Genomic DNA, 15,009 nt, shown 5'->3' with positions numbered 1-15,009 from the left:
CATCTGCGTTCCGAGCTACAGGAACGACAGAAACGACACTCACGACATGACACCGGGACAACCGTGACACATGATTGCTTGACGAAGCTGCTCATTGCATTATCTGTCACGCTCTGTAATACGAACATAATCGTCCCCTTTGTCATGTCGTTCGTGTTGTTTCTGTCGCTCGAAACGCAGATTTGTGAACCGGGCTTGGGATAATAGATCGACCTCATCGCCAGTTTCGCAATGCCTCCTCTGTCGCAATGAATTGCGGGAACTGTGGTCTTTCCGCCGCACGAGGGTAAACGCCATGGTAGTGCACGAGACAAGCCGTCTCGTGCACTACCGCTGCCTCCTGTAAAGTACAACTATGGCTGCGTTACGCACGCTCCAGACAGTTGGTGAGATCGGTCTATTGGTCAAAGCCAACGTTGGTCAAAGCGAACGGCGAGCTCTCGTTTTCTTTCTTTGTCGGGGGGTGTTTACAGATATTGCGTTTTCCTGGTTGATAACAATAAACTATCGATATGTTGGGCCTCAAATATTCGCTACAGTACACACGGATGAGCACTATATAAATAGGATTACGCTTCCAGCGAGAGCTCGCGCACGTAGAATGGGTCAGCTGCCCTATGGCAAAGAAGACGACGTAGACGATTGAGGAGTTTCAGCGACGATGTCGCCGCCCTGGCGGCCGGTCGCCAAAAGAGAAAGAGGGGGATAGGTTAGCTGGGCGTTGGCTTTGTGTAAATGCGTTGGCCGCGAACGTAGGCTTATAAACTTCGGCAGCAAGAATATTACGTGGCTCTAGTGTTCCGGTACGAGCAACAGAGCTGACACGAACTACTCCGACTAGCTAGGACCACCCGCCGCAGCGATGCAGACGTCGAAGGAGCGCAACCTGTGTACTACGCAGTCAGTCGCCGTCGCCCGACGCAGATCGTTTGGCATTCAGGGCTTTCCGCCCCGGATTCTTCGCTTGTACTTGGAACCGAGTATTATTTCCTTTGCTTGTGTATGTGCTCAGTGGTTGGATATGGACCTCATAACACAGTTCTTCAGACTCATCAGCGACTCAAAGTTGACGGCGGAGGGGCTTGCAGCAACGCTTTCGGTTGGTGCACGGGTGTGACGACTACACGGGTAAATTTTAATATAGCTGCTAGCATGGCGGGCCATAGTCGCTTTATGTTGACACGATTTTAAGTGTAAGTACTCCGTGCAAAGGCGAATCTATCGCGTTTCTAATCCACCTTTGTTTTTGTTTTTGTTTTTATCACGCACGACCGACTACTAAGCAAATGCTTCTGTACCGATCACGGAGTGAATGTCTTCGGCCTTACCATTGCGGATTGCCCAATAAAAAGTAATGTTCGTTCGGCGAGAAAACTTCCCTTTCGAGGGTCCTTCTTTGATTGATTGATAATTTCTCCCGTATCTAGGTGCTTTAATCAACACGATCGATTAGGTTTGCTTCCCTAGTTAAGACATTTTGTTGCCACACGCGGCACTAATGCTTCGCACGATGCATGCCACTGGTGGTATTGTGAACTGGTTTACTTCCAAAGCTAAAAGTGTAACAGGTGGGACCATTCAGTTTGCTAAAAATGTGATGATATGGGAATTTCGTTGCATAACTAGCGTTTTATGTTTAAGATTGATAAGAAACATGCTCATGTGATGATGCATGTCTGCAGCATAAGCTTTGCAGATCCAGAAAGGGTGTGCTCGTGGCTACAGCCTCAAGGTTTTAATGGACCAAATGGGTGATTACTCGGCGATAAATATTGCGGTGGAAAACTGCCCATTGACTCTGTGAGTTTTGATCGTGACCATTGGTGTGCTGTTGGCAAATTAGGTAATAGCACACCTTTTCCCTGACCATCTGGCTTCAAGGAACATCGTGTCTAGATGTGCTTAAATATGCTAATTTCAAGGTTCAGTTGACCCCTCTGCATCATTACAGGAAGACAGTCTCAAGTCGCGACAAACAGTAGTGAATATACAATGCATAATAACAGGCAGTGTCCAGGCGTATAGTCCGCAGAAACCAATTTGAGCCTAAAAATGTTTTTGTTTTGTTTAGTTAGTTTGCATTTGGTGTATAATCCGCAGGGCCTGGTTTCCGCGCCCAGTGCATAGTCCGCCAAGCTGGTGCGTTGTGTCTTTGTGCTTTTTTTCCTGGGTGGCATTTTCTTCGGAAGTTCTTCGGCGAATGCTATTGAGCCTGAAGAGCTGCTCTTGAGGCCAATTCCAGCCACTGAGCACAGACACAAGCACAGAAAATAACACTCGGTGCCAAGTACAAACGAAGCACCTGGGCGGAAAGCCGTGAATGCCAAATGAGCAGCGTCGGGTGACAGCGACTGACTGCGTTGCGCCCCTTTGACGCCTGCATTGCTGCGGTGGGTGGTCGTAGCTAGTCGAAGCGAGATGATCTTCACTTCAAGCAAGAAATCTTGCCATACCATAGTAGAGATATGTGCGCAAGTGTTCGACGACGTGGGCTCTCTCACGTTGGTGCAGTTGTCATCAAGAAAGGTACATATCAACAATGTTTGGCGTTTGAGGCTGAAACTATGACGCATACTTTATCTAAACCTAAATTTATCGGTCTGCGGCTACAAACATTTGCGTTGACGTTGTTTAGATGATGTAACCATTCAGGTCTCGCATTAAATGGTGTTGCGAACTCTTCGTTAGTGTGTGAAAACCTATTTTTGCCCTAATAAAATACATTTTCAAAAGGACACGTGTCTTCTGCTGATACATATCTTTCAATTTACAATGCAGAGGCAAAAGAAAATTAACTGTGTACACCTACCACTTAGCATAAGCACCTTTTGCCATTCATTCTTGAGCACACTCAAATATCAGCCTAGGTTGCTCTTGTTTCAAAAGCTTCGCCCTCTTTTGTAAAAATAAAAAATAAAAAATATATAAAAAAAGGTTAAAAAAGCTTTACCTTTGTTCTCCTTCTGGCATTTAATACAGACTTGTCTATTTTGCAGATCACGCACAGCAGATATCACCGTGGTACATACAACTCGAACGGCCGATGAGACTATTGCTATCACAATAAAGTTTTCCACAAGAGCCAAAAGGAGGCTTGTAGGGCTGCACAAGCACATCGAAATGAGATTGACGCTTCCGGGGCTTGTTTACATTATGCATAAAAACAGGACGATCGGCGACCAGCTGATCGCGATATAACACCAAGGATACCGATGTTTCCATACATAGAACGCAGGATAAAGACCTCAATCGTCGCTTGTATGCTGTAGCTGTTAGACTTTCCATCCAACCGCTTTTTAGCACTATTAACTAGAACAACCGAAGAGTTCGCAACACCGCTCAATGCGAGGGCTGAATGGTTACATCATCTAAGCAACGTCAACGAAAATGTTTGTAGCCGCAGACCGATAAGTTTAGTTTTAGATAAAGTACGCGTCATAGTTTCAACGCGCCAACATTGCTGATATGTACTACCTTTCTTTGGACCCGCGTACATTCGGTTCAACTTGATGACAGCTGCACCAGCGTGAGAGCTCACGTCGAACACTTGCAAACAAAGCTTGACTATGGCAAGATTGCTTGCCTTCGACTGGCTTGAACACTTCATTTGTAGCATCACGGTAGGTCTTGGTTGAAGCGATGATCGCCTCGCACACGTAAACAAACAGAGAACAACACGCTTTTTTTTTTATTTATACGATACCGGTCTACGGGCGTCGCAAGTCTATCCCCCTCTTTTCCGCCATGTTGGATCGATCGGAGCGCCCCCTATGTTCGCTGAAACTCCTCATGCTCCGACTCTATAACATTGCAAATGCCTCGTTCATTGGACTTTTAAAGACTACCGAAACCAACAGATTAACCTCTACGTCACTACCTATTTCGGAACACTTGCGAGACGAGAATGCAAAACGTCAGTTTTGGAATTTCGCGTGCATTACTGGGCACCAAATAAGCCTCACATGATGCTACAATAAATGAGTGGTATACTAAGCCACCACTGCGTCGAGAAAAACTCCTTTTAGACAAAGTTTGGAATGATTCAGAACCTCGCGAGCGTCAAATGTGCACGCGGCCAAAAGCACGACAGAAAGCAACAATTACGTCCGACCGTCTGGCTGCCGAGCGCCGAGCCTCAGCTTCCCATATAGGGCACGCTCCTTGCGTAAACAAATATCCACTAGACATGCCGAGCGCGCGCCCAAACGGCCATACGTGTGCAAAAGGCCGCCGCGCCGCACGCACTACTCCAGCAACGTAAGCGACATAAGCGCACAGGCAACACCACGCACAGCACACTGCACTGCATGCGTACAAAGAGTGAGGAGCATTTGCGCTTGCGCCACCTCTGCCCTGTCCGAAGCGGACACCGTAGTGCGCTGCGAACACGCGAAGAACGCATGACGTCAAGGAGCCAACGCCGCGTCGATGAAAGAGAGAGAAAGAGAAATGTCGTCTGGACGTACGAGTAAAACAAAACAAAAAAAAAAGTGTCGACGAAATGTAGTAATATGGTGGCTGAGTAGTAAGCTCTGTCGAGCATCGAATGTCGAAGAAACGATCTTCGGATGACACATCGATGAAACAAATGTCGAAGAAACGATCTGCCGATGAAACATCGCAGTGTCGATGAAACAATCTGTCTATGAAACCTTGCTCGGCGAACTGATTGCCCATTATAAATCTGCGCGTCAAGAATGACGCGGCTTGCCACATGAAAAGTGGCGCACCTTACATGATCGAGAGCGCGACAAAGAACCACATGGGGACGGCCCCAATCCCCCAAACCAAACCAAGCTAAGTCATGCCAAAGTCAAACCAATCCAAATGAAATCAATTTAAGGACGGCTGCATGTATCAAGATAATAAATGCTGACAGTATTTTATAAAGGCAGAGGTGACTGAAATACAATGCCGGCCGATGATTCTCCCTAAATCGCAGCCTACTCCGGCAAGCACGGTCGATCAACAAAAGCAGAAGCAACTCGAGTGAGAAAACTCGGCCACCGCGGCCTCTGTTCATAGAATAGCATACGACTGACAGACACCACTGTCAACAGGGATTATGGTGAGATTTCAAACCGTCGTCACGTGAAACCACCCTACCTAATATAACCGTTCTCCCCCCCCCCCCTCCCACCCCCCCCCCCCCCCCAAAAAAAAAAATTGGGTCGATCCATATGTTTATTATATATACATTCTGCATAAACTTCCTTAGAAGTACCTGTGGGTGGCACAAAAAAAGAAACGGGGTGATATATGTAGTAATTGTTTTTCTGTGTAGAAGTGAGCGAGGTATGTACAGCGAGGCGATGCTCTAATCACTGCGACGTCTGCGTAACCTGTCGGAAGGCGCGTTTGTGTTTTTCCGCCGCCCTTGTCGGCAGGCGAAAGTTAAACGCACCCACTTTCGTCAGCTTGCATTTAGTTTCTTTCTTAATTCATCCAGGTTTACGAAATTTGGTAGAAACGTGCGGAGCATAAACATTAACCTAGTACATTTCTTTCAAATTGGATTAGTGGCTCAGAAGTTCACTGTATTGGGGTGGTTTCCCCGCCGCACGACTCACGCGAAGACAAACCAACGGCCTCAGAGAAACAAAAGAAAAGCACAAAGAAAGCAACCGGCAAGCGTGATGACTTGTGAGTGTGAGGACCTGTGAGTGTGATGAGCGTGAAGACCTGTGTGAGGACCGTGAGGACCTGTGTGAGTGTGAGGACCGCGAGGACCTGCGAGTGTGAGAACCGTGAGGAGCTGTGAGTGTGAGGACCGTGAGGACCTGTGAGTGTGATGAGCATGATGACCTCTGAGTGTGAGGACCGTGAGGAGCTGTGAGTGTGTGCCGTGAGGACCGTGATGACCTGTGAGTATGAGGACCGTGAGGATCTGTGAGTGTGATGACCTGTGAGTGTGAGGACCGTGAGAATCTGTGAGTGTGATGACCTGTGAGTCAGATGATTCTCGATGACCTGTGAGGGTGATGACCGTGATGATCTGTGAGCGTGACGACCGTGATGATGACGGCGAGTGAGTTTTGGTTTTGCGTTGAACCGTGAGGGTGAGTCCGGGTGATGATCCTATTTTGAATAAATCGTGATCGTGAGTGGGCGTGAGTTCTGATTGAGGAAAAAATGGTGATCGTGAGTTTGAGTGAGGACAGCTTAAAATGCCGACCTATGCGCATGACCCGAAATCAGCAGCGTATGCGATCAACGAAACGTCGCCGATTAAATTAGGCATTCCGGTCTCTTCGTGCGACGCCGTTACGAAGCGGAACGGATCAATTCTTATTTTGAAGTACTCGGGTTTTTTCGTTAAAACTGCATGATGCAGAAACACACCGAACAAAACCACGCGTTAAAAGCACCCCTTTGTCCGACACTCCCCGCCACCGTCTCCACCGCCGTCCTCTCTCCTTTGGTTCAATGAACGTCCCCGAGAGTGCGAGTGGCGGGCTGGAGTTGCAGAAATCTTGAAGTAATCGGTCCTTTATTTATGTTGCCACATCCGCATGTTGTAATTAAATATATATTTATTACGCAGTATAAATTTAACTGTATGAGGTTCACATTACCGCTTTGACCGTCACGGGAGGGCGATACGCAAAAATACCCCAGGTGTTGAGTCTGCGGAAACGTTCTTTTTTGTTCGCCATTTGGCAGTGTGAAACACCGGGTCACCGGGTATTCTAAAAAGGGCAGTGCCTCACATAAAAAAGAATTCTAATGCAATTGCACGACGTGTACGGGAAAATAAATAATAAATGGCATTCTCCTAAATAAGCTCATACACAAACCCTTACTACAAAAAGGTATAGAGAGATGCATGCAATGATATTTCTAATTACACATAAATTGCGCGAAGGACAAACGAGGTATTTATAATAAAATCACATTTGGACAACGGCATGCGCGAGCCCGAAACTTGGCAAAATACTGTCCCGGGAGGCTGGTGCTATATTCGCTTGATGTGCACTTGTTTTGGGCACTCACTTTACAACTCTGTGCTTTATCAGTCATGCGTGCTCTAGCATTTTCTAAAGTTGCTAACATATCACCGCGAGACTGCTCTATATACGGCACAACTTGACAATTTTGATGTCCACTTTTGCTAGCGTGAGTAACATCGCATTTTGCGAGAAAACTTTTACTATTTAAGATTGCTTGAACGTGCCGTCTCCGCACTATATGCTGTTGGTCATTGAGATGTTTTCTTGCCGAAAAAATAAAATTCTGTGGTTCAAAATGCGCGCTGCAGAAGGCTCGCGCACAGTGCAAGTCATGTATTGGAGAGGTAGAAATTACTCTTGCTTGGTGCAGGGTCGTAAGGAACGGCGTGAGCCTCTGGCACGTGCCTGTAGCACGCGTCGCGTGCTGCACACTTTAAGTAAGAGTTGAATCATTTTCGTCGTCGCACTAATCGGTGGCTTAGCCAAGACATCTTCATTAAATGCATCTGTAACCGGGCGGAAGACGACCGGAGACGCGAGGTTTGCATGAAGTTTGTAAACCGCGTTTAGCTGTGAAGCACCCTCCTCGACCCTTTGGGGTTCGGTGAATCATAGCAGTTTTAATATATTTCTAAGGAGAACGTTTTAAAAATGTTAACAACTAAAGTCACCTTTCTATCAAGTGTGTGTCTCTATTATCTTCCTCTTCATCCTCGATATATATAAATGAAATATGATCCAACAGAAAAAACGTTGCTGGCCATTGTAAAATGTAGGCGGGATCTCTGCCATCATGGAAAAAATAACGGATAAAATTATCAAAAAACTTCAGTAAATTAACTGGGCGCGCGTTTGGATCTAATTTGGAACCTCCTGAAATGCTTAATATTTTAATCGAAATAAGTGCAACACAAATTTTCGCACGGTATGCCCCCCCCCCCCTTGCAGACATGCGTGCGCACATATTTGCATATTTATTTACTTATTTGTTCTTGAGTTGAGGATGCCCACCAACAGCTAAACGCCTTACCAGTGGTACACCATGATGCATTCACAACGAAACAAGTAATGCAAACACTGCAATAACAAAAGTATAAAGACAACATTGAAATGCAGATGCCCTATGTCAATTTCCCTACCACTACGTTTTGAATATCGCTAAAAATTTATAACAAAAATTTTTTTCAGGTGACTCAAAATTGTTATACAATGTCATCATTCTTGTGAGAGGCGAGAGGTTAGAATGTCTGAGAACACGAAAAAGTTCAGTATATCTTAAGGAGCGAGATATTAAGTGAATGTTTATATATCGCTTAGCGAACCTGGTCAAGCCACTCCGTCGTTCAATAATTCATGCAAATAGAACAAATATCGAATATGCCTTCCCTCACCAAGGCATGGCCATTTGTAATATACAAAGTAGCGACTTATAATCAGTGCAAATTTTTTACCGAAGTGTCGGTCGTAAATTAAATAGATAATGCGTCTCGGAACTCCTTCAATGCGCTCTATTCCAGAGAAAGTCAATGGATTCCACGCGGTTGATGCAAACTTCTATCTCGAGCGGACGTAACAGTTATACAGTAATATTGCAGTGCGCGAGTTTTTAAAGTCACGTGTAAATCTTGGCACCCTGCCAAGCATCCTCAACGATGAAGCAACTACTGCATTGACATGTGCTTTAATTCGATGGGTGGAATCCCATCACACACCGAGATGCCGAATTTCAGATTTCCTTTCTATTTCACACTTGTTCAACATATAAGAATACGTATGCACAATGGTTTTTTCGGCTCAATTTGAAGACGCTTGTTTTTCTTGATTTTAACGTAAGACAATTATTTGAACATCACGCACTAACCGCATTAATATCTCTTCGTAATTGCAAGCAATCTCCAGGGGTCTCAATTTTGAGGAATAGATATTTTTATCATCAGCATGCTGTAACATCTGAGAAAACTTTATACAGTCAAAACAAAATTGTTGCAAAAAAGTATCTATAAAAGGGGACCAAGATTTGATCCCTGAGGCACCCAACATGTAGCGACGTATGGATGAGCGTCCTAACAAATAACTTCTAAACCATTTTGTGTACCTTTTGCTTACTCCATATTCAGACATCTTAACGAAAAGCAATTTATCATTGACCATTTAGAAAGCTTTCGTCATGTCTAACTAGATTACATCAACTTGGCTCTTGTTTTTCTATGATTGGAGCGCAAAACTGCATACACTCACCAAGATCTGTTACTGCCCATCTGCGCCTTATAAAACCATGCTGGGCAGGACTAATTTTGTTTTAAAAAAGGCGATACATTCTTGTACAAACTACCATCTCAAAAACTTTAGTCAGTTTAAACAAAAATGACAACGGCCTATAATTTTTTTTTATCAGTTGGGCTTCCCGATTTAAATACAGGTACAATAACAGCGGCTTTCCATGCGGCAGAAAATGTTTCAGACTTAAAAGACAAATCGAAAATATATTTAAAAAAAGGTGCGAGTATGCTACAAAAGCCTTATAGAATAAAACGGGGGATGGCATCGAGACCCGTAGATAGCTTTGGCTTGAGTTTCCGCACTGCATCTATTATTTCAGAAATTTCGACTTCCTCCGCTGCCATCGCATCCCCAGAACTCCACGTAGTGTGGAAAGTGTCAATATTGGGAGACTTAGATGAAAAAGTTGAACTAAAAAACTCGCAAAACTTTATAGCGAGATCTGGTGGCGAGTGATAATTGCAACCCTCTTCATTCAAAGTATTATGCTGTCGAGGTTCTTTCGAGTGTTTCTTCGTAAATTGCCAAAAAAAAAAAAAAATCTGTCCCTAGGTTTCCCTCGACTCTCATTTTGCGGCGCATGTCATCTTGAATGAAAGGAAAACTCGAACCAAAAATTAATGGGGAGCCCGACGTTTCAAGACCAGCTCACCCCCTTGTTCTCGGGTGACTGTTTTTGTCCTTGTCGTCGTCCTGCAAATCGACCAGTGTTGTTGGCTTCTTTAAAACGGCCGTTGTTTATGCACGTGGTTTATGGTTCGTAGCGCCTCGCGGGATACGCTGCAAACCGGACACGCAGGAGCCGTTCCGAAGCAGGTGGATGTCCACCGAAATGTTTACGCATGTCATCTTGCTCATACAATTTCTTCAGTAAAGCTCTACACACATTGTATTTGTCGTACCAATACTATAAGCCACTCTTCTTGTACTGTCTGTGGTAATGAAGCTTTCTGCAACAATGCCGTCTGAGTTCCGGAGAAAACCAAAAAGGAAATTTTGAAGATTTTACTGTACCCACGGGAATGAAAATGCGCATTCCACCCGAAATAGTTTTTATGAAACTCTCTGTCGCAGTTTCAACATCGGTTAATTTTGTTATCAAAGGCATATCAAGATTATCATAGTATCTGCACATATTATAATACCCTCTCCTGTTATACCGAAAAGAAGGTCAGCTATTCGTTTGAGGCCTGGGAAAACATAGTGAAACAGAAAGTGAAATTGGAGGGTGTTATTTGTCTACCCTTACCGATGCAGTACTGGGAAATAGTTAATGCATATCACTAACACTCCTCCGACAAAGAAATTATTTTTATCAAGTTTCTTCACACACTAACATATGCGCGTTTCAGTAGAAACACGCGTTTTACAGATATTACAATTCAACTATCTAACAACAAAAAGCACCATGTATTTTTTTTTGTCTAGTACGTTTTAGTTTGCGTGCGTTATGATTTGCGATGAGACGAAAAGATTTAATTTTGAACAAGCAAGCTGTGTCAAACATTGTTTCGGCATTCGATCCTCATGGCGGTGTGTCTCATTAATGCATTTTTGTAGTAGGTTGCGAAGCTCTTCGCGAACGGTGGGCACGTCCATTTGGCGTCCGTTCCTACTCTTTCGCGATGTGTTTGCATTGACCAGAAATATGAATCGGAGTGGCATCGCGTGAGATTAGAGCACTTAGAGACGCCAGGAAGGTCCACGCAATCGCGATCAATTTGCATTTCTTCACTGACAATGGCGCTAGCCCACGACCATTAAATATACGGTTGAAAATATATGCAATCTTCTATATCCCTTATCATCTCAACTCTGAGGAAAGATGAGAAGATCCTTCAGAAAAATATAGCGCTCCCTGACATTCAGAAATGTTCTCGTTTCCGGAAAGGGTTATCTTTTTGGCTGTGCTCCTGGCAGCAACGGCAAGCTTTCAAACTATCCAGTATGAAAGTCCGGGGAGTGTCTTGAGTAGATTATTAGGCATCCTCAACGACCTTCTCCTCTCCTTCGATCCTGGGAACAAGTTCTTGAACGTTTTCGTGCCCCCAGACTGCCTCAAGGACCACTCTGCGGCTTTCAACGATTTCCTCAAGTCCCGAAAAGAAACAGTAATATTGTGGACTGACGGCTACAAGCACTGGAAAGCTTGCAATGGAAAGCCGTGCGAGAAGTTTAGGCAGCTGTTTTTTCATATGGTTTTCTTTGTATGCGGGAAATGCGAATCAAATGACTTATTGAATACCATCGATTTATATTACTTTATGACTGCTTTTGTCGTAGCGGAGAACGCCTGTGATTTTCCGAGTGATGATTCATGGTCTACAAGAGCACCATATTGTCTCCCTTACCGTAGAGCCAGCGGCAGCTACTTTATAGATTTCTACAACGGCAGTACTTTCTTGACTAGCGAGTTCGAAAGGAATGCCGCCAAACACCAGACTCTCACGAGTGAGCTGTTGCCAACACGACGACGAACGCTCAACGGGAACTATGTACATTTTGCATGTTTCAAAGCTAACGACTGCGAGCATCCAAGCTTTAACGTTACTTTAATGCTCTTGGCGTACCGCAATGCTTCGATTAGCACTAGACATTCCTTTACGACTTATGATATGTATCTGAGCTCGTTTGTAAGTAGTTTAAACAATCGCCCAGATAGAGATGTGTCAGACGTCCTTTATGCTCTCCATCATTTTGGATCGGCTGGTTATTCCTTTTATGTTCGCAAGCGTAATCCGGTTCCCAAGGAGACAATATTTATCTTGCCATTTTCGAAAGAGGTATGGATAGGACTTCTCGCGTCTTGCCTTTTCCTGGTCTTGACCTATGGCTTCATAGCGAAGGTGACGCAAAGGCCGAATGCCAATGCAGTAGTCTTTATATTTCTGGTGGTGGCGGCATTGCTTCAACAAAGCGTTCGACTTCACAGCCGTTTGCTGAACAGGCAACCGTACCGGGTTCTGTTCGGCGTGATGGCCTTGATGTTTGTCGTGATGTCGACTGTCTTGAAGGGCCGCATGACGTCGCTTTTAAACAACCTTCCGCTCGACGGAGAGGTCGCTCAGTTTTCTTCATTTCAGGAGCTTCTTATCAAAGGCCATCGGCTCTGCGTCCTTGATATGCATTCCATATCTTCTCGAAAAAAGTCAACAGCATGGAGTTCCAAACACGGAAGTTCCATCAAGACAGGAAGGGAATGCTTCCACATTCGAAAGTCGAATTCAAAAATATATCGAGAGATCAAGATCGCCGGTGATGGGAGGGACACCTTCTTTACCTTCAACTTTCGAACGGGTCTGAGCGAGGATTTGAGACGAGAGCTTTATGATAAAGGCTACGTCGAGACCGAAGACAACGTGTTTTCCTACCCTGTAGGACCGGAAATGAGGGCATCTTCTGTCTACCGCCACGATTTCGATGCGACCTTGAGTAGAGCGGTAGAGGCTGGCCTGTACGAAAGGAATTATGCATTCACGGAATACAAGAGAAGCTATTTTTACGAGCGCAGCTTGATGCACGGGGAGGAACTGGTTCTAAGTCTCAGAGACCTGAGACCCTTTTTTCTTGCTTGGCTCGTGGGAATGTCCTTCTCGATTTTGGTGTTCATTGGCGAAGCAGCTGTAGTTCGACTGGCACGCAGAAATTGCACAGAAGGCGTGAGGGTGATCGGGAAACCGCCGTCACGACAGAGGATGCGAATGGCAGGTACGACGAAAAGGGTTCGTCGTCGGGTCGAAGGTCGAAGGGAACTGCGGTAAGCATTCTATTAAAGGCGAATTGGATAGTATTTCTTAGAGCAAAACGTTTTGTAGGCGTAAAAAAACAACATGTAAGTACCGGGCTCGGCTTACATTAAATAAAATATTTTTAAAGTGATATGATTTCTATATTCTAGCACAGAACAGTGGAAAGAAATAAAACAAGTTGAGTAGTGAAACCGTTTCTTATAGGAGCTTCGAATGTATGAAGAAAAATGTGAAGAATTTACAGTCAGATGCATACAAACCTAAGGCATGATCCATTTGGTACACACCTTTACCAATTCTCATACTGTTCTCCGTACTATAAAGGGGCGTTTACCAAAGCGATCATAGTAATCAAGAATACAAAGCTTCAGAGAGATGCTTCAGTGTTCGTCGTGAACACAGCTAAGCGTGTATTAAAATGAGGGCGGCGTAAGCGTTCGACGAGGATGGGTATGCAATCAAACACTCCGTGCCCAAAACATTACGACCTGTAATGATGCTTGGTGCGATTTTGAGGAGAGAGTATTTAGGCATTAATTCGTAGATTCAAGTGGTAGTTGCTAAAAATGTATTGAGTGCGGCACATGTTTTCTTCACATGATGTTCTATGCGTAAACTGCTCCCACTCAAAGGTACCGTCGTTTTCTCAATTTAGGTTGTGAGGCTTTTGAAATATGGCTTTAATTGAATTATCCAAAAGAAATGTTTACGTCTTTATTTTCTCTAATACTAAAAAAAGTTATTGTACGTGTGAAGCGAAGAATTTTTTTAAGATATATATATATATTTTTTTTTTTTGCAAACTATATGTATGTCAAAATTGTTTTAGATGTGATGTTTGGTATGAAGCATGTTTTGTGTGCTATGTGGCGGTGGCGTTTGTGTTTAAAGTATAACTTTCGACACTCTCAAAAAGATAAACTGTAGTATTTTCTCCAGCAGTATGGTTCTTGTGGCTTACCTCTGCAATGCCATGAAGTTTGGTTGTCATCTTGGTGTTAAACACTTGTCACCGAACGTGTGATAAATTTAAATTTCACGTTCAAAAAGCTGTGTGCAAACGGTTGATATCAAATAAACGTTGGATTTTAGTGGTGAAGTAAAGTTTATTATGTGCATTCATTATTTCTTCATACTAGTTAACTTTAGCTGTATCGCGCGTTCTATGCCGTTTAAAGGAATAAGGGTCATCCGGTCATAGTAGCCTGCTTGGTGACCCACATACAGCTATGCCGATTTAATCATCAAAGTCCCTATATTTGTGATAGGCATGTTTAAATTTCCACCCGAAAGCTACCAACCATTTAGAAATATCGCTAAACCTTACTAGGTGACCTTAACAAAAGCTCGAAACCTTATCATTATTAGGTAGTGATTGGCTAAATTGATTCATGCAAAGACTGCAGGTAAATCATATAAGCATAATCTCTCAGAAACACTGGTTCAGACATCTGCGTTTGAATGCGTTAAGATGGCATGCGTCGAGCTGTTGCTATGGCTACCCTCACGACGAGCCAATGGGGAGGGGCTGTGCTGCATGACGCAACACAGAGCAGCGCAGTTGACGCAACAATGTGCGAACGACATTAAGTGTTTGGTGCAGTATGACTTGCCTTTTACAGTGAAGGTGTTAATGGCTAGGGTTCCGGGGATTTTTGATGTGCGTCAACAAACAATCTACGCTCGCTTCGCACGCACGCACCGCGACGCACCCACACCCCGCACGTGCCGGCGTGTGCAGCAGCATAGCCTGTTTCTACGCACAAAGCCTGGTAGTTCGACGACGGAGCCATGAGTGCAGGTCACAGAATTGGAGAGAAACGATGTGATAGCAGAGGGCAATTCTCGGGGAACCTGATATTCAGCGCACAGCTTTTGCAGAGGCAAGGACCCGAAACAAGTTTTTCAAACTCGAAGAGAAGAGAAGCGGTAGCGCGAAGAGCGCAGGGAGCACGAGCGGACATTCTATCGCTCGGGACAAGTGTATTTCGGCGTCTCGCCGCAGCGGGGCGCCCGTTACATATCTCCCC

This window comes from Ixodes scapularis, unplaced genomic scaffold, assembly GCF_016920785.2.
Source record: "Ixodes scapularis isolate PalLabHiFi unplaced genomic scaffold, ASM1692078v2 PGA_scaffold11__112_contigs__length_91849675, whole genome shotgun sequence".
Lineage (NCBI taxonomy): Eukaryota > Metazoa > Arthropoda > Arachnida > Ixodida > Ixodidae > Ixodes > Ixodes scapularis.
The sequence above is the reverse complement of the archived record's forward strand: the minus strand, read 5'-3'. Positions refer to the sequence as shown.